Source organism: Lolium perenne, chromosome 2 (genome assembly GCF_019359855.2).
Source record: "Lolium perenne isolate Kyuss_39 chromosome 2, Kyuss_2.0, whole genome shotgun sequence".
NCBI lineage: Eukaryota > Viridiplantae > Streptophyta > Magnoliopsida > Poales > Poaceae > Lolium > Lolium perenne.
Genome location: NC_067245.2, coordinates 2,795,599 through 2,814,904, shown reverse-complemented (window position 1 = coordinate 2,814,904; position 19,306 = coordinate 2,795,599). Strand labels below are relative to the sequence as shown.

The 19,306-nt window shown below is 40.9% G+C and overlaps 1 long non-coding RNA gene across 3 annotated transcripts in view; it reads left to right on the top strand.

The window, feature by feature from the left end:
* The first annotated feature begins 24 nt into the window (after positions 1-24).
* The window catches only part of LOC127330929 (uncharacterized), a 55,658-nt gene continuing 36,376 nt past the window's right edge, over positions 25-19,306 (top strand). Inside the window, exons 1-5 of one of the 3 annotated variants that reach the window (XR_007869466.2) lie at positions 25-84; positions 178-1,264; positions 1,342-1,440; positions 1,518-1,580; positions 1,838-2,007. This is a non-coding gene — a long non-coding RNA (uncharacterized lncRNA). Of the gene's footprint in view, positions 85-177; positions 1,265-1,341; positions 1,441-1,517; positions 1,581-1,837; positions 2,127-19,306 lie in introns of those variants that run through there. The other 2 variants (XR_007869467.2, XR_011751256.1) reach the window with 2 other exon arrangements.

The following is a 19,306-nucleotide window of genomic DNA, read 5'->3' as shown; positions in this document are numbered from 1 at the left end:
TCTGAAGACGATCATGATGACGAACTTATGCATCGAAGATGAATAAAAAAACCTCCAGGTTTCATACATTTCTCACATTTACAGGTATCAAACAATAGATATATATACGCATTGTGTCTTTTCTTCTCCTCTTATTCATGTAGCCTTGCTATTTTTTCGTGACACATTATTCTACAGGCTGTCATTGCTCACGGGAGACGCGTATCAGCAGAGCATGCGTATTTCGCCAGCTGCAACATTGATGAGAACTTGTTACTTGTTGAGATTATGTCTCGCTTGAACCCAAAAAAAAATCCAAAAAAAAACAGTTGAATGAAAAATTACAAAAAAAACAGTTGTTTGTGTGTATGATCTTTAGTTAATGATGAATCTAGACTTCCTTTTTATAAAAAAAAAACTAATAGTATGGTCTCTTATTTTGCTTAATATTTCTCAAAAATTAATCAAAAAAAAAGTTTGCTCTTGTAGTCTATAGCTAGTGTACCAGTATGCTATTTCAAGAAAAAAGAACAAAAAATATATATGTGTTGTTTGGATTTTATGGTTTACTAGCTCTATATATTTATGTGGGATAACTATTTTCAATTGAGTTTGGTAGTCGGGTGGATTTTCTGGGGTAGGTGGTAGGTGGGGGAACTCCGCCTATGATATTAATGTTAAGTTTACACTTGATATTTCTGCATAGCCGGTCCCAAGCCCGGATAAAGGAGGAGGGTCCCGCCAATAACTATAACTAGTAAACCTGCACCTGCAACACACGTCTCAAAAATGAAGCACATTATTATTATAATAATAATAATAATAACCTATATAAAAGCTGCACCTCTTTGCTGAAACCACGTTTTTCTGGGTATTTTTTGGAATTAATTTTCACACTGATTTGTTACTGTAGATGGCTGCCTGGTACTGTAGATCTGGGCGAGTTAATTCACTGCCCTCTTTTTCTTTACATGCAAAACGCTGCATAACCGGGAGTATCCGGTTGTCTTTTCCGGTTATTACTCATCTAAAAAAAATTCTCGCAGCTTTTGCCTTTGATCAGTTACCGGTTGCCTCCCTTCACTCCCGTCCCTTTTAGTTCGGTCAAAGCGGTGCCGAGGAGGCAATGGAACAGTCCAGGCTCTCCACGACTCCGCTTCTTTCTCTTTGATTTCCACTGACCCGGTAAAAAAAAGCAGCCCTAATGGCCCTCCGCCGGACGATGGAAAGTTGCTGCTGGGGAAGAACGGAGTAGAGTACGGGATGTGCATCTCAGTAAACCAAGGTTTCTTGATTAATATGGAGCATGCCTTAGCAAAGCATGAATCTGTTTGGCTTGATTTGTGTATGTTAAATATGCAGTTGAAATCTTGAGAAAATATCTTCTCTAGATGACTTGCAAGCCATACTATGAAATCAAGCGAGGACATCATCTGTAGGTGTTTGCAAAGAAACATTAAGGTGATTCGTCTGTTTGTACTAATGTTGGATTTGTTGTTATTGTGCATGTCTGCTTAAGCTTTTATCAATTCTTGCAGGAAACTGAGTGTTCGAGGGGTTTGATTGCAAGGTTACTTCTTAGTTGGGTCACATCTTATGAGGTAGTATTCCTAAAACCCATTACTTGCTGTTTGAAAATAATTTTTCCATGACAGCTTCCTAATTGCACTTTTGGATTATTTTTTAAAGGAAAATTGTGGGTGTTAAAGCTTTTAAAATTTCTTCATTATTAAAGTTTTATGATGGTCCTTGATAGAGTACGCAGCTGTTACGTATCCATGTGTAAAAGAAACGGTTCTGACATACAAGGATTAATTAGTTTCGTCTAAATATTAACCGTAAATGTTTCATGCTGCAGGTATTGCTCATACAGATACATGAGCATCGTCAATCATGAGACCACCAGCGGATTGCCAATATCATCTACCAGATTGATCTACATGTGGTGACATCCATTTCGTTGGAGAATTTTAGTGCCAAACAATATGCACCATCACCTCTAAGCAGTGCTTTGTAGGCAAGCATTCAGTATGTGATAGCATGGCCTTCTCATATATCTTTTCGCAATTGTGGGATTTTAGAGAGCCTTTTGCATAAAGATAAAACTTAAATCTAAGGAAATCATATGTGTTCAGGGGTCAGTAATGGTGCTCTTGATTTACATTTTCAGCTCTGTTCAGAAATTAGATGTTCTTAGTCATGTGTAGTACTATTTACTTTTGAATGCAAGTCAGAATTGTACTTTTACCATGGGTTGTTGGTCTCCTTGATAGTACTCAGTACTGACCAGGCTAATCTTGGGATTAAGTTTTACATGGACTTTACATGTGGCCGTTCTATATGCTGGAAAGCTGCATTGAACTGAGACGATCCGAAGACATAGAAAGCACACTTCTATTCTTGATACATAATTACCTACCTTTGACTTGCTAAATGAACAATGCAGTTTGTGTCCATCTGAGTTTCCATTAGTCCATTATGTATAATTTTCTGGGGATGGTCTGTTCACCCAGGTAGGCTGCATTACCTATCTACATAAAACCTCAAGATTGTTTAAATTTTGAGTGTTAAAAATATGTTTTAATGTGATCTTAAAATTAAAATAATAGTGGAACCTCATACTTATGTGAACATCAGGTTGTTCGGTGTTCATGAATTTTGATGTCTCCAGTGCATTTTATGGAGTTCTTTAGCTATGGCCTAACACTAAGACTTGCTTTAGTCTCTTCTCCATGTTGCCATTACCAAGTGAAAATGTATCAGCATCAGACACTACACTTCACATATGTTTTATTCTGCATTGCTGAGAGAAATAGCTGCAGCAAGCATCGGTTAATTGTTTATGTGACCTTATATCACTACAAGAAAAGTTCTGATAGACAACGTCTCAAAATCGTCCGCTAAGGGGTATTTTTCATCGCCTATGGGCCTAACCCGACGATATGGGTTCTGTTGTGGAAACTGCGTCAGGCAAAGTCCTACGACGATTTTTTCGGTCCGTCGCGCTTGGGCGCCCTTCCGCCACGGAAAATCGGACCGTTGCCCAAGTGTTTCCGGGAGCCCGTTGACTGCTGACGTCATGCAAACTGACACGTGGCAGACGCCGTTAACTGGCAGTTAACGGCGTTAACCGGCTGAAACCCCGTGGTAGATGGTAGGCCCACACGAGGCCTGCCACGTCTTAAGCGGGCCGGCCCAATAAGTTTGCGGGCCGGGCCAGCTGACATAGTTTGACCGATCAACTATATAGCTGGGCTGGTCCATTAGTTACGTGGACCGGGCCTAACCTCTAAGGTTGACTGGTCAAAACTTTAATGGGCCGGCCCACTAAGCATGTGGGCCGGGCCGAATGCACTCGTTTGACCGTTTAACAGGCAAAAGGGCCGGCCCACAAGACATGTGGGTCCCACTTTCCTGTTATCGGGCTGGCCCATTTACAAAGTGGGGTCCACATTAAAGCAACTGGGCCGGCCCAAGAAGTTAGTGGGCCGGCCCAATTAGCATGTGGGTCCCACTTTCCTGTTAAAAGGCCAGCCCATTTAGTATGTGGGGTCCACCATATAGCAAGTGGGCCGGCCCAACAAGATAGTGGGCCGGGCCAAAAACACAGGTGGGTCCCACTTTCCTGTTACAGGGCTGGCCCATTTATCATGTGGGGTCCACCATAGAGCGAGTGGGCCGGCCCAACAAGATAGTGGGCCGGGCCAAAAAACTCTGGTGGGTCCCACTTCCCTGCTAAAGGGCCGGCCCATTTAGTATGTGGGGTCCACCATATAGCAAGTGGGCCGGCCCAACAAGATAGTGGGCCGGGCCAAAATGCTGGTGGGTCCCACTTTCCGGTTAAAGGGCCGGCCCATTTAGTATGTGGGGTCCACCGTATAGCAAGTGGGCCGGCCCAACACGCTAGTGGGCCGGGCCAAAAACACGTGGGTCCCACTTTCCTGTAAAAGGGCCGGCCCATTTAGTATGTGGGGTCCACCATAGAGCAAGTGGGCCGGCCCAACACGCTAGTGGGCCGGGCCAAAAACACAGGTGGGTCCCACATTCGTCTTAAAGGGCCGGCCCGTTTAGTACGTGGGGACCACCACAAAAGCAATTGGGCTGGCCCAACTAGTTGGTGGGCCGGCCCAGTAGTGGGTGGGGTCCACCTTAAAGCAAGTGGGCCGGCCCAATAAAAGTGTGGGGTCCACAGTTAATCAAGTGGGCTGGCCCAATAAGTAAGTGGGCCACCGTTTAGTTCTTTGTTTATATGCCGGCGTAAAAGGCGCTTTAGGATTTTGCGGGCCGGCACGTATGTGATTTCGCTTAATTGGGCCGTTTAAGGGATGGGAATTCGTGATTTAGATATCGAGAATATTTACGCGGCATTGATTTCGTCGGATAGCCTCACTTACGACAAGCACCAAAGAAAAATGCGCGAAAGAACTATAAAAACTAACTAAATATTACATCACCGCAAGGCTTTGAAAAAATATTACAGTAACCCAGAGAAATTGAATGGTAATTAAACCTAGCAATACAATGAAGCGATCCAAGCAATCTTTTAAGTTGTCCATGCAAGACCTATATCTGAAACAAAGACATTACAAGTTAAGACAAGAACAATGGAAACGCAAAGACACTGCAATATTGTTTGCCAAAGAATTTGGAACTCATCATTTCGTCGTTATAACAAGATCATTGTAATGCGCACAATAAGCAAACAAAGAGTGCATGCCGCATACCAATAGCCAATATAACAGAGCATGTTAGAATGAAACAAATAGACTTACTACCGTCGAGTCCCATGCAAACCAACATGTTCGGGGAGTACAAAATTGGCATGAACAACATAGTAGCAGGCTATAAATTTTGTAACAACGATCGAGCAAGATGAAGTTATGATGGCTACATCTACAGAAAGGTGGAATGTAAACCAAAAATAGAAGTTACGATGGCAAAAGCTAAAGAGGAGGGAATGTGAACCAACATGTGCCAAGTGCAATTACTTCATTTTGGCCGTGAACTAAATAATACTCCTGAACTTATAGTGAAGGGGATGCAAATCAAGATGTTTCGGGATATAAACTTGTAATGAGCAACACATAGAGGATAGTTAATGCCGGAGCTTAGGATGGACCAGATACGAGAATATAGTGGGATCACTGTGAACTTGTATAAGAGGGAATGCAAACCAATATGTTCAGCTTTCCATATGTGAGCGTCATGCCAAGTCGAGAGAAACAAGTCAATAATGCAGCTTTTGAAGAACAAGATGGCACGCAAAATTATTATCTAGTAGTATGACAAGTTTATTTGTACTACAGGCTAGATAGCAGAGTGATAGCATGCCAAACTAAGTCCTTACTTTGTTAGCTTACAATGAACTAGATACAAAACAATGGCATCACCTGTAGTACAGGGAATGCAAGCCAACATGTTCATGGAGTAAAAAATTGGCACAAACAACATAGTAGCAGGCCATAATTTTTGTAACAACGACTGAGCAAGATAAAGTTATGATGGCTAGATCTACAGAGCAGGGAATGTAAACCAAATATAGAAGTTACGATGCCAAAAGCTATAGAGCAGGGAATGCGAACCAACATGTGCAATTACTTAAAATTGGCCATGAACTAAATAATAGCAGGATGTTACTATAATACCTATAATTTTTGGAACAACGACTGAGCAAGATAGAAGTTATGATGGCTACATCTACGAGCAGGGAATGCAAACCAAAATGTTCAATCGCTTAAAGTTAGCAATGAAGTAGAAAATAGCAACGTGTTACGGTCATAGCTAGGAATGAACTAAAAGAGCTTCAGACAAACAAGCATCTGAACCCAGAACATGGCGCTAAAACAAGGGACTTACATTAGGAGAAGCACTATGTGGGAGTCACAGCAGATCTTCCTGGGGTTGATAGATCCGATGATGAAGTACGCTACATGTGCTACTTGGGGTTGGAGAGACGGCCATTACACTTCATGATTACTCATCTCATCTGCAAAAACGTAACGGCGCGTCGTTAGCACAAACAGGTTCCCCCAAGATTAAACAAGAACTTGCAGGCAAGCAATAGAAAAGCGACAAGAGAAGAGTTTAGATCATGCAAGGCGCCGGTGAAGCAGATCCGGTTCATGCACAGCGGTGTCGGTGAGCTAGATCCGATGCGGTGGACGACGGATCCGGCGAAGCGGCTCCGGTGGGGTGGACGATACCGCAGCTGAAGCGACTGCGGTAGACTGCTGGATGAGTATATGGTTTCGAGGTTCGGCGGGGATGATCCAGTCCGGTTGATGACGGCGTCGATGAAGCGGCTCCGGCAGATACCGGATGACGAGGATCGCGAGGCGTGGGGTTGGCCAGGGTAGTCGGGAGGGGATGTTCCGGTGCGGTGGTCGTGGAGGTGGGAGAGAGAGGGACTTGGGAAGTTCCGGTGGGTGGTCTCGAGAGGAGAGAGTGAGGGAAATGAATTTTTTCGGGGAGTTTCGGAGCTAGGGAGGTGGTGATCGAAAAAATGACGGGTAGAACCCCCACCAACCGACTTATGCATGGACATTGTTGTCATCTTTACGAGGGTAGAATGGGAAGTTAGAGGCGTGTGAAATATTTGTATTTTTCGGGCGGGAAGTTTTGCCGCTGGAATGAGATTTCGAATTTGGCTACAGTCCAAGTAATACAAAAATATGAGACCGTACTAGTACGGCCAAGTGTCACATCAAGTCATCATCACGTTCAAAATCGGTTACCACGATCATAATCATGATATATCTTGAAAATCAATTTTGAAAAGCCCTTCTGAAATATTTCGGGATTGGTACTAGGAGATTTTGCAGCTTGACTAAGAATTGATTTTGAATAAGGCTATGGTCTAAGTAATTTTTTTCTTCGAAAAGGGGATATGACCCCAGCCTCTCGCATCGTGGTGATGCACACGGCCTTCATTAATAATCCAGTGGCAACAAAAGTATTTTTTTTTGCAAGGAGCAACAAAAGTATGTTGTACAGATGGTCCAAGTAATATACTCGTGATTGTAATATAAGGCCAGGGGTAGACCGGAACCATATCCTCTAACGTAGAGATGACAAGTCAGGTAAGCACAGTGCTTAAGTAGTGCAAAACGTAGAAGAAAAATCAGGAAAATGTAACAAATACTGTACGTATTTACTGTAGCACACTGTATATTTTTACTGTATAAAAAATCGTATAAATATTAAAAAAAGATAGTCAAAATTTTGATTGTTACTAATTATCGTAAATGCATATGGCTTACATATATTATGGAAGTTAATTTAGATCAAATTAGACTTAATCATGTAGATGTGGAGAAGGAAAATTAGAGAGCTGTAGCTTACCCGACTTGTCTGTTGCACGTTAGAGGATCTACTTCCGGGGTAGACCATGCTACTTAGACTACTCATAGTGGGAGTAACTAAGGAGTATTAACATAGAGCTGGTTGTGGTAACTAGCTATGTTACCATAACACTTTTCAAGATAGAATGAGTCTACATACTAACTAAAACAATCATGCATGATAGTACTACATCTAAGTTACTATGCATTATGAAGGTAGTAACATAGAGTAGTGTCATATGCATGCGGAAATTCAATTTGGCTCCCGGGTGCATATGCTCCCTCTACCAAAAAAATCATATTTTAAAATGTCGAAAATATTAGCAAAAAAATTTACATGTACATATTCATAATATATGTTCGTTCGTCAAGTTTCACGAAAAACCAATATTTTTTGTGGTCTATGTCAAAAAGAGAAAACTTATCTTGTGAAAAGCATTATTTTTAGTACTGTATTTTATCTTTTTACACACGTCACATGACAAGTCGCAACTTTGTAAGGGCGTAGCACGAGAAGATGTACATGCGAATTTTTTGTTTCATTTTTTTTGAAATTCAAAATATGTGTAAGATGCATTTCAAAATGGAGGGAGCATATGCTCCTATGTTTCAAAACACCACTCCCGCATGCGCATGACACTACTATACGGTCACATCAAGTCATAATCACAACCAAAATCAGTTCCCATGTACTATCTCCTAAAAAAACTTAAATTTAAAAACGCGTAGCGAATATTTTGGATTTTATTGGCGGGAGATTGTAGCGCTTGACAGATATTTTCAAATTTGCTGGCGCTAAAAAAATACAGTACTAGAAAAATTGGTAGCTTCGTAGTACTGCCTCCTTTCAGGGATACAAGGACAAGGACCCATCAACTAAAATAATGTATGAAAATGGTCACCAATGGGCCAACTAATAGTTATACTTTTCCCATGCAGCGCAATATAAAAAATACTACAAATCAGATTAAACCTTGATTAAATATTGGTGCATCCAATCCATTCAGTTTTCATTTAATCCACATCACCAAGGAAACAACCACCAGGTACATAACAAGTGCAGATAGAAGCACCAACAAAATAGTTCAGCATCACAAACCCTTTCACACAACCAGGGACACCTTTGATCGTCGTTGTTCACCGTGGTATTCAAGCATCTCCCACGGTTTCTCAGATGTTGCCCAGGTGGGCTTGACTTGCTTCTAATCCTGCAGTTATACGGTGGATGACTACTCTTTGTGCAGCCACTATTGCTCGTTCCTCTTTGAGTAGTTCCTCGAGAACATAAAAAGACAATGACTTGGACCTCAACCTGCGCTTGGGCTTTGACTTGGACTTGGACCTCGACAAATTAGTTGTGAACCAGCATTACGCAGGAATGTGTTGTTGGCTATACCATGACATTGTAGTACCTTGGAAAATGAATTCAGACATTCTTCCTGGGTTTTTTCTATACCATCTTTCTTTGGTTTTGCCAGCTCCACTTTCATGTCAGACTGAGGAGTTTTCAGTTGTTACACATGTGTAAGAGAAGAGATTATAATGTGAAGACATGTGTATGAACTACCTCTAATAATCCTACAAACTGGCATGGCTGATTACCGCATATACATTTTAGTAAGAGCATGTTACATCATATTGACATGTCTTCTATTGCTAACACGTAATAGCAGGACTATAAAAATATGCATGGATCCATGTGTAGAATTCGTAATGTGCATGATATTGCTGAGAAGTATATAAGTGAATTGTACTAGCCCTTTCCACCAGTTCGGACATTTGGTTGTGTTGGCTAGTGCATGAAGCTTGACAAATATGACAAGATATTTCTGCATACAATTGAAAACCATAACTGACATTAGTAGAGAATACTTACAATAACACTCTGTGCAAAATGTCCAGTCAAACCATTTCTGCCCGGCACACCTTGAATTGCTCAAGTAGACTCATCTCTCTGTCTGTACTCTCACAAAGATGCTTGCCTTGCCTTCTGATATTTTGGCAAGAGAAAATATAAATTAGTTTCACAACCACGTCACATGCCGACATGCGACAATTGAAAGTTTTCAAAAAAAAAAAAAACAGAGACATCAATTTACGATGTATATTGTGCATCTATAAATTCTAAATGATTTACTAATTTAAATATAGTTGTACAGATAACATTCCTTACCATACAGTAGAGGTGTCCAATCAAGCTACGAGATCCTGTACGCTGTTGTAAACGTACATTATTACGAGCACGCATGTTACTTCGAGCGATGAACTACAAATGAAGACTTGTGAGACACATGCTTAAAAAGGAATCAGTAATGTGATCTTGTCTCACTGTCTTCACAGAACATACCAAATTCTTTTGAGCAGACCAATACTCAACAAGATCACACCATTGATCATCAGTCATCTGTTGTATAGGGGAGGTTGTTGGAATATCGCTAGGAGTCCTCCCAGCAAAGTATCTCATCTTTAGCCTATGGCGCTCCTGGCGCAACGCTGAAGAGAATATGCTCCTGATAACAGTGATTACATTCTTCATGTCATCATCAAACTCAAGACATGTCTGTTTACAACAATGGGAACCGTTCATGTGTTAGATAGCTAGCCAACAGAAAGCTAGAGGGAATGTGAACGAGCAACATGGTATTGTTTACGAAAATGACTTACATATAACATGTGCAAGAACCTTCAAAATGGGAAGGGGTGTTTACGTGTTGTTTCCATGATGGAAAGATAGGAATTTGAGTCCGACAAAAACGCTCGTGATCGATGCTATATTAGATGATTCTTGTGGATCCGGTGGCCTTCGATACCTGCTATAACTGATGTGATGGGAAATCTTGTTCCCATTCGGGCAATCTTATTTTTAAGTGATTTCAAAGTCGTTGGCCCCCTTCGTTTTCTTGGTCGTGGTGGAACTGCAAATTTAAGCATTACATCAAGCTATCAAGGTATTTATGTAACGGAGCATGTAAGCGAACACGTACCTAATTCGGCCCCACCATCATCTTTAAGGAAGAAGTTGTCTCTGGCAGACTAAATGTCGGCGGGCGATCGTGATTAGTTAGGTGTTGAGAACCTCTTTGTTGAAACCGGGTCTGCTTGTGAATTGTTCTTGGGTAGCTGGATTGGCAACAGTGGCTGGGGAACATGTGGTTTGGTATTTGCTCTGTCTACAGCTTTTAGACCAACCGATGTGGGGTTAGGTCGAAGCTTTTTATGTTGGTGTTTCGCATTACAATATTTTTGCCTGGTCATCATTTTCAACTAGATTAGAGTGACTCTGAGTCTGAGACCTTGTTTGTACCCTGTTCACTGCATTTGTTTGTGATCTGACATGACCAGCTTGAACCCTTTTTATTTTTAGGTGAGCTGTCAGATATTGATCTAACTGTTGAACTATGTTCTTCACCTTGTGGGTATTTGAAACGTCCTTACGTGAAGTCCCCGATGACTTGCGAGAGATAAACGGTACTTCAATCAACAAAATCATATACATGCTTGATACGATTATGGAACATAAGAACAGCAAGCCAAGACATGATGAAACATATGTTATTATTATGTGTTAAGCGAGCAGATGATAATGCTATAACTTGGGCTGGGTTGGACAGATACATCACAGTTATTGAAGATGCAACAATAATGCCAATGAAAAGAGCGAGCAATCACCTTGGGGGTGGAGTAGGGTGCTTGACAAGGGCATCCTCTTTACTCAGGTCTCCCTCGGACTCTTGTTCGGTAGGATCAAGTTCTGAATAAGAAAATTGATTGTCATCGATGGAGACAGGAGAGGTGTTTGATTGTTCACTGGTGATGCCTATATTTTCTCTCCGGCCCTCTTTGTACTCTACTACAGTATCTTTAGCATGCATTAGAAAAAAATGCTAACGAGATTTATCATGGAACTTTGAGTAGAGCAGTAGAAGGGCAAATTAGTAGTAGCAAGTAGATGATAGCTCAAAAAGGAATAAAGCGTAGATCAAAAATAAATGATTTCCCTGTGCATGCCAATTGATGATTACAAGATTTATAAACATGCAGTTTAATAATGTCGACTAATCACTCTGCAGGCTTGACTTCTACTACAGTCATACCATAGGCATGTCACCGATGAACAGTGCTGTAACATGCACTTTCGGCCGTTGGATCGAAAATGAGTAGACAAGATCAAGCACTGTAGTGATGTACTGTAGATGACCCCGTAGTGATGTATTGTATCGATGCACGTAGATTTGTCCCTGTAGCGATGCACTTGTGGATTGTCCATGTAGCGTCTCTTGTTCATGTTGATCTGGCCCTCCATTTTCGGTCCAACGATCGAACATGGTCGCATGTCACAACATCTTGTTCTCAGGTGACATGCCTATTGCATGTCACCTGATCTCTGTCCAGTGTTTTAGTGGGGATTAGTGGGGATAATACTCTAGAGTATTGGGTGACAGCAGAATTCACCCAATACCCACAAAACCCCATCCCCAATCCACTAGGTAGTGGTAGAGTATTGGGGATTGAAAAAATACACTAAATTTTGCGGAAAAGTAGGGACAAGTGGGGATTAAACTCGCTCATACTCTAGCACCAAACATGCATTGGGGATAAGTGGGGATTTAAAGTTTGGAGCGGATTATCCCTGCTAATCCCAGTAAAACTCTAGTACCAAACAAGCCCTAAAACAGATCGCACGAAACTGATGTTCGGAAATGAAATGCATAACGGAAGCGGCTAAACACCAACCTTCGCATGGGGAGTGGACGGCTTTACGCTTTGGTTTCGCGCGGTGGACCGGTTGGGCGCGGGGTCTACCCATTTCACCGTGCGGTAGACCAGGGAGTCGGGAAGCAGATCCGACGCAGCGGCGGAGGTGGACGGCGTCCCTGAGCAGGATCCGGTGCGGTGGGCGTCGGCTACGGTGGAGCACAAATGGTGCGGTGTGCGCCTTCGTCGGGGAAGCGGCTCCGGCTTGCTTGACAACGTCTTCTCGGACACTACAGCGGCTGGTCAGGAGGCTGTGGTGGCGAGGTGGGACGGTGGTGCACTGCCGTCGTCGGGCGAGATGCTCCGATTCGGTGGGTGACGCGTGAGAGATGTGGGATTCGGCGCCTGTGCCGGTGGTATGTTTTAATGGTGGGGTGAGATTGGCCTTGGCCCGAATAAGAGAAGAACCGCTGGGGACGTTTTTGATGAAAGGATAAGATGGGAAATTCGAACATTTGAAAATTGGAGGCGGCAACCCGAGCTATTTTCGCCGGTGTTTTGGCGCTTCGTTGAAATGGTTTGGTGGATGCGCGAAAAAAAAAATGGACGCGGTCCGACCCCATCAAGGTCTCATTTGTAAGCATGGGCGGTACGGCAGCCATCCTACCTTGATTTTTTAGTGAATATCCATTCATATATATGTGTTTTTTTCTGAACATTTGAGTACTTAAAACGGACTTCATATGACAAAGTTGCGCCTATTTTAGTGAACCTTTGCGTGGAGCCGATTTTGAAAACAAAACATGGACTAGGTACCAAAAAACATATATAGACTCGTTCTCCGCATTAAAAAGATTGATGTATCATGGATCTTAGTATATGTAAAATAACCTTGAGCTATTCATTATCATACGCGTAGAATTGAAGACTTCAGATATTTCTTTATATTTGAAAGAAACGCCATGTTTCATCCGACAACATTTATCATCTCATTGAGTTGGCGCTGATTTTATATGTGGTGACGAAAACAACTGAGGCTCCTTTGATTTATAGGATTTAGATCCTACGGGAATTATTCTACACTATTGGTTATATTCATAGGGAACATATCCCATATGAATCTTGTACTACAAATCCTATATGAACAAAACATTAGGTCATCCCTCAGGGAAAAATCCCTTTGGTACAATCAAAGAAACTCATATTCCCATAGGATTCAAATAGACAAGATGTACATACGTTTTTCCTATCCTATGACTTAAAGGACTCCTGAAATGGCTCGACAACAAAGATCATAAATTCCGAGTTGTGCATCGAGCAAAAGATATTGAAAAAATTCTTGATCGATCGAATTACAAAATGATTTTCAAAAGAACTAAAGTTTTGCCATTGGTCACATAATTGGTATGTATATAGGTTTTACTTATAATAAAATATGTTTTGGTTTATTGGGATTGCGTTAGAATTACATGCATCACAATGTCTCGGGACTATTTCGGTATTTACCTCTTCTTTTAGAGTTCGCCCTATCTAAGATTATTTCCGACATTCGCCAATGTTTGCAAGGAATGGCATGCAGTCGATTCCCACCCTGTTTTGGAAAAAATGAAGAAAAAAAAAGTGAACTTGTCGCTATAAAATGATAAGCTTGAATTTTGATATGTTTTAAAAAAAACTAGCTTCAAAATATGGCCTACCATTTTATATAAAAAATCATGGGTCTTAACGAAAATGCCCAAGGTAAAATGTGCATTACCGTTTTGGGGAAAGGTGCAATAAGATTTCATTTTATTGTGGGAAACAAATTGTTGTTGTTTTTTTGCCTTTTCTGAATAGCTAAAAAGGTGTCATCTTTTTTCCATACATTCCATAATGTCATAGAACATAAGCATCCGGTGTCCAGATATAGCAACAATTCAGTATAAGACAATACTAACATAGTTTCCATAAAGTACTGCTAACACATAAGAAAACAAAAGATCTAGATGATGACCCAAGCAACATCCTTGTATATAATAACAATCTATTGACCATATGGCGGCTTTTGCATCACCCTATCAAAATCATCTGCCTTCAAGCACGAGAGCAGAATGTCGACACGTGCTTCAACATGTTCCAAGATCCTCTTGATGATCTCATGGATATCTGCATCACCGAATAGGAATCAAAGTTGTCACCACTAGCTTCGATGAAAAAGAAACATCAGTGTTGAAGGCGTCGATCTTAGGAGTCCCCACATTTCATTACTTGCAAGACCAAGATGATCAAATTCCCTTTACTTCATAAGAATGTCTGGATCGCTGACACGATCGAAATCTTTGCTAGTACCCTCCTTTGGCCGAATTCAAATTTGCATCAGATCTTGGTGCCCATGCCTTTGGTACATGCGGGTAATTTTTTGCCAATATGTCGTGCATTGCACATAGCGTCCTCTTGTACAGGGTACTTCTACATATCTTCTTCCAAATATAATTTAATTTATTTCGGGTTGGATTCAATTTGTTTCAAAATTGTCCGATATACCATTTGTATTGGTAGGAGATGCAGCTTTGAATTTTAATCATTGTTTCTAGGTGCCACACTTGCGAAGTACAGTCAAGGATTTTATCCAATGTTTCATGTCTTGACAAATCCTTTTCGTAATGGAAGTTGAGACCCCGACCTCTGCATCAAAATGATGCACATGGAATTTTTAGTATGGTATTCAACAAAATATGATAAGATGCAAAAATCAAACCTTGGACAAATATGACACATGCTCACTTGGGTAGAAAGCCAATCAAAGCGATACAAATTACATTGCAGAGTCCTTGCATGTTAAACTATATATTGCCAAACACCACATATATTAAGGGATACATATTAATTTCGATACTACTACTTTTATGATAGAAGATTTGTAACTACTCCCTCCGTTCTTTTTTAATTGACTCGAATTTAGTACAAAATTGTACTAAATCCAAGTCAATTAAAAGAGACTGGAGGGAGTACAAACGTTGTGGGTTGTGGCTGCCCTCCTCAATCTACTCACTTGTCTCATCGGCAACCGTCTCCACCTCTCTACATGCACATATGGGTACAACTTCTTCACACCCGAAGAAGATTACTTGTTTCCTGTCATGCTCCGCCACTTGTAGTAGGTGTGCTCATTTTTCAGAGATGAATTATCTTTTAGGATGGAGATGTTCTCCTTTTTCAGAGATGAGTTCTCTTTTAGGATGGAGATGTTCTCCTTCGTTAGAGACCCGTTCTGATTTACCATGGAGAGGTTCTCCTTCGATAGAGATGAGTTCTCATTTGATAGAGATGAGTGCTCATTCAAGAGTACGGCATACTCATTCCATAGCTTCATAGCACGGTTTACCAGATGTGCGTTCACATCTCGGAGCTTGGACGCATGGTCAATCAACTCGCGCGACTCATCCAGGAGCGACCGCCGGATTACTTGCAGAGACGCTTCATGTTGTCGTCCTTCATTAGATGGTAGATTCACAGAGCGACCCTGTGTGACACATGATATTATTATACTAATAAAGTGCAAGAGTGTAACTTCAATAGTAAAAATATAGTACTCCGAAAGTTTGCAGGACTTAAACTTCAATACTCATAGTAATATGTACAAGACTAACTTCAATAGTAATTGTAATATGTATAAATTTCAATTGCAATACTGTAGTAATATGAGTACTCCGGAGCTTGGAGTAATAAAGTTTCAAACTAAGAACGAAACATGAACTAGTAATAAAGTTTGCCCTATGCATCAATCGATGGAGAGGCTGGATCTCAAGTTCGAAAGGGGAAAAAGACTGCAGTGAAGTTTCAAGTTTGCATTGAAGTTCGAAAGTGGTAATGCAGCTAGTATTAGTGCAGTAGAAATCCCTTGTGCCTTGTTTGGTTGACGTGTTTTCACATGGTTCAGTGAGTAATGTCTGGGTCTTTCTTAATAAGAACACATTTTATCTGTTTGGCAGAAGAGTATTGGACAGATCGTAGTCGCGGGGATCCTCAGGAAACCCGTCCGCGCACGTCGGGTGGACGTGGAACCGCAACACCTCTATGCTCTCGCGTTTCGGGTCGGTCCACATACGTGCTCCAATTGCTGCTTCTCCTTCCAGGCATCCACCCCGTTCTAGCATGGATCAGGCTGAGGATTGATTCCAATGCAAAATTACAAGTCCCGAGGCCTGCGGCATGGATTACGTGAATAGAAATTGGACGCTTCACTAATAAGGCCCGAGGAACCCCTCAAAAAAAAAACTAATAATGCCCCCGGGACGGAGGCAATCTCTCGGGTCAGGTTGTCACGAGCCGCAAATACTCACGCCAAAACATGGTGAATGAAGTATTTTGCATCAAATCCTCCGAATAATACTCGGTAGGGGGCTAACTAGTTTTAAACCAATGATTAAACTACATTAACCACTGACCTCGAAGCTCTCCTCCTTGGAGAGGACCGACTCCGGCGACGGCGAGGTTGTCTTGCGGCTGCAGGGACCGTCACGTCGAGCCCACGGAGAGGTCGTTGATCCGCCGCTTGGTGGGCACATCGGACTCAACGGCGAGGCCGCCATGCGCCTGCTGCGGCAGGCGTAGGGGGCGTGCGAGTTGGCGGCGAGGTCCCGTAGTTGCTGCTGGGGATTACGACGGTGGGCCGCACACCTAACGGGCCCCTTGTCCACTCGTGGGATTCATCGCCGGAAGATGGGGGTGCAGGGAGGCGCTAATACAGAGGTACAGGTTGGGGCTATAGGATTTTGAAGATGAATGGGGAGAGGCGGCAGGGGCCTATAAATCGAGAGGAGTGAGGTAGCGAGAAGTGAAGTGAATGGGGAGAGGCGGCAGGGGCCTATAAATCGAGAGGGCTATAGGTTGGGACATGATTTTTTCGCAATATTTAAATTTAGATTTAAGCCGCATGTCACCAGGTGCCATGCGAAAGGTGCATGTCACCTGATCTCTATCCGTGAAGGACACAGGTCACTCGCAACACTGTCCATGGTGTACTGTAGGGACGCGAAACAGTATTGTTCACTGTTCGTAGTGTTTTTCATTTTTCTGATTTTTTTGAATTTTATGCCCATTTGAATCTTTTGGTCAAATCCTAGGTTTGACAAAGATTTAAACAAGTTTAAAATATATGAAAAGGTAAGCATGGATCCTTCATAGTCACTCTAAAATGAAGCTTTTGGGATGTTCTTGAAATTTCCATGCTTGACTTCATAAGACAGAGTTTAGGGTTAGGGGTAGATATATACATGATTTGTTTGGTTTGAATATGTCTAGACCTTGTTTATCAACTTTAATTCTTACTATATGACATAAGAAAACTATTTGCTTCGGTTTTTCATTTTTCTGATTTTTTTTTGAATTTTGATGCCCAATTGAATCTTGTCAAATCCTAGGTTTGACCAAGATAATTTAAACAAGTTTAAAACATGGAAATGAAAAGGGAAGCATGTATCCTTCTTAGTCACTCTAAAATGAAGTTTTTGGGAGGTTTTTAAAATTTCCATGTCTGAAACCCAAAACCACTTCTCTTCATGCTTTACTTCATAAGACAGAGTTTAGGGGTTAGGGGGTAGATACATGGTTTGTCTAGTTTGAAACTTTGAATATGTCTAGACCTTGTTTATCAACTTGAATATGCTTACTATATGACATAAGAAGACTATGTACTTTGGTTTTTCATTTTTCTGATTTTTTTAATTTTCTGCGCATTTGAATCTTGGTAAAATCCTAAATTTGACCAAGATTTAGACAAGTTTAACACGTGAAAACGAATAAGTAAGCCTGGATCCTTCTTAGTCACTCTAAAATGAAGCTTTTGGGAGGTTCTTGAAATTTCCATGTTTGAAACCCAAAACCACTTCTCTGCATGATTGACTTCATAAGATCGACAGATTAGTTTAGGGTTAGGGGTAGATATATACATGATTTTTCTGGTTTGAATATGTCTAGACCTTGTTTATCAACTTGAATGCTTATTATATGACATAAGAAAACTATTTGCTTTTGTTTTTCATTTTTCTGATTTTTTTGAATTTTGATGCCCATTTGAATCTTGTCAAATCCTAGGTTTGACCAAGATAATTTAAACAAGTTTAAAACATGAATATGAAAAGGGAAGCATGTATACTTCTTATTAGTCACTCTAAAATGAAGTTTTTGGGAGGTTTTTGAAAATTCCATGTTTGAAGCCCAAAGCCACTTCTCTTCATGCCTCGACTTCATAAGATAGAGTTTAGGGGTCAGGGGGTGTAGATACATGTGGTTTGTCTAGTTTGAATATGTCCAGACCTTGTTTAACAAATTTAATGCTAACTATATGACATAAGAAGACTATGTGCTTTGGTTTTTCATTTTTCTGATTTTTTTGAATTTTATGCCCATAAATCTTGGTCAAATCCTAGGTAGAAAAATCGATATACGAATCTATAATTAAATAGGTTAAACTAGGGTTTTGCCCTGTACTACAGATCAAGGTTCAAAAAAATCCAACTACGGGGTTCGAACAACACGATTCTAATCCAAGAATTTTTTCGACCTCATCCAAATGGCCTCAAACTATAGGGTTAGGGGGTATAGATACATGATTTGTCTGGTTTGGATATATCTAGACCCTGTTTATCAACTTGAATGCTTACGATATGACATGAGAAGACTATGTGATTTGGTTTTTCATTTTTCTGATTTTTAGGAATATTGTGCCCACCCATTTGTATCTTCATGAAATCCTAGGTTTGACACAGATAATTTAAACAAGTTTAAAACATGAAAATGAAAAGGGAAGCCTGGGTCCTTCTTAGTCACTCTAAAACGAAGCTTTTGGGAGGTTCTTGAAATTTCCATGTTTGAAACCCAAAACCACTTCTCTTCATGCTTGAATTCATAAGACAGAGTTTAGGGTTTTAGGGGTAGATATATACATGATTTGTCTGGTTTGAATATATATGTCTAGACCTGGTTTATCAACTTGAATGCTTACTATACATATGACATAAGAATGCTATGTGCTTTGGTTTTTCATTCTCTTTTGATTTTTTTTTCTAAATTTTTAGGCCCCCATTTGAATCTTGGTCAAATCTTTGGTTTGCCAAGAATTTAAACAAGTTTAAAACATGAAAATGAAAAGGGAAGTCTGTATCCTTCTTAGTCACTCTAAAATGGAAGCTTTTCGGATGTTCTTGAAATTTCCATGTTTGAAACCGAAAATGACTTCCCTTCATGCTACACTTCATAAGATCGACAGGGGGTAGATACATGATTTGTCTCGTTTGGATATATCTAGACCT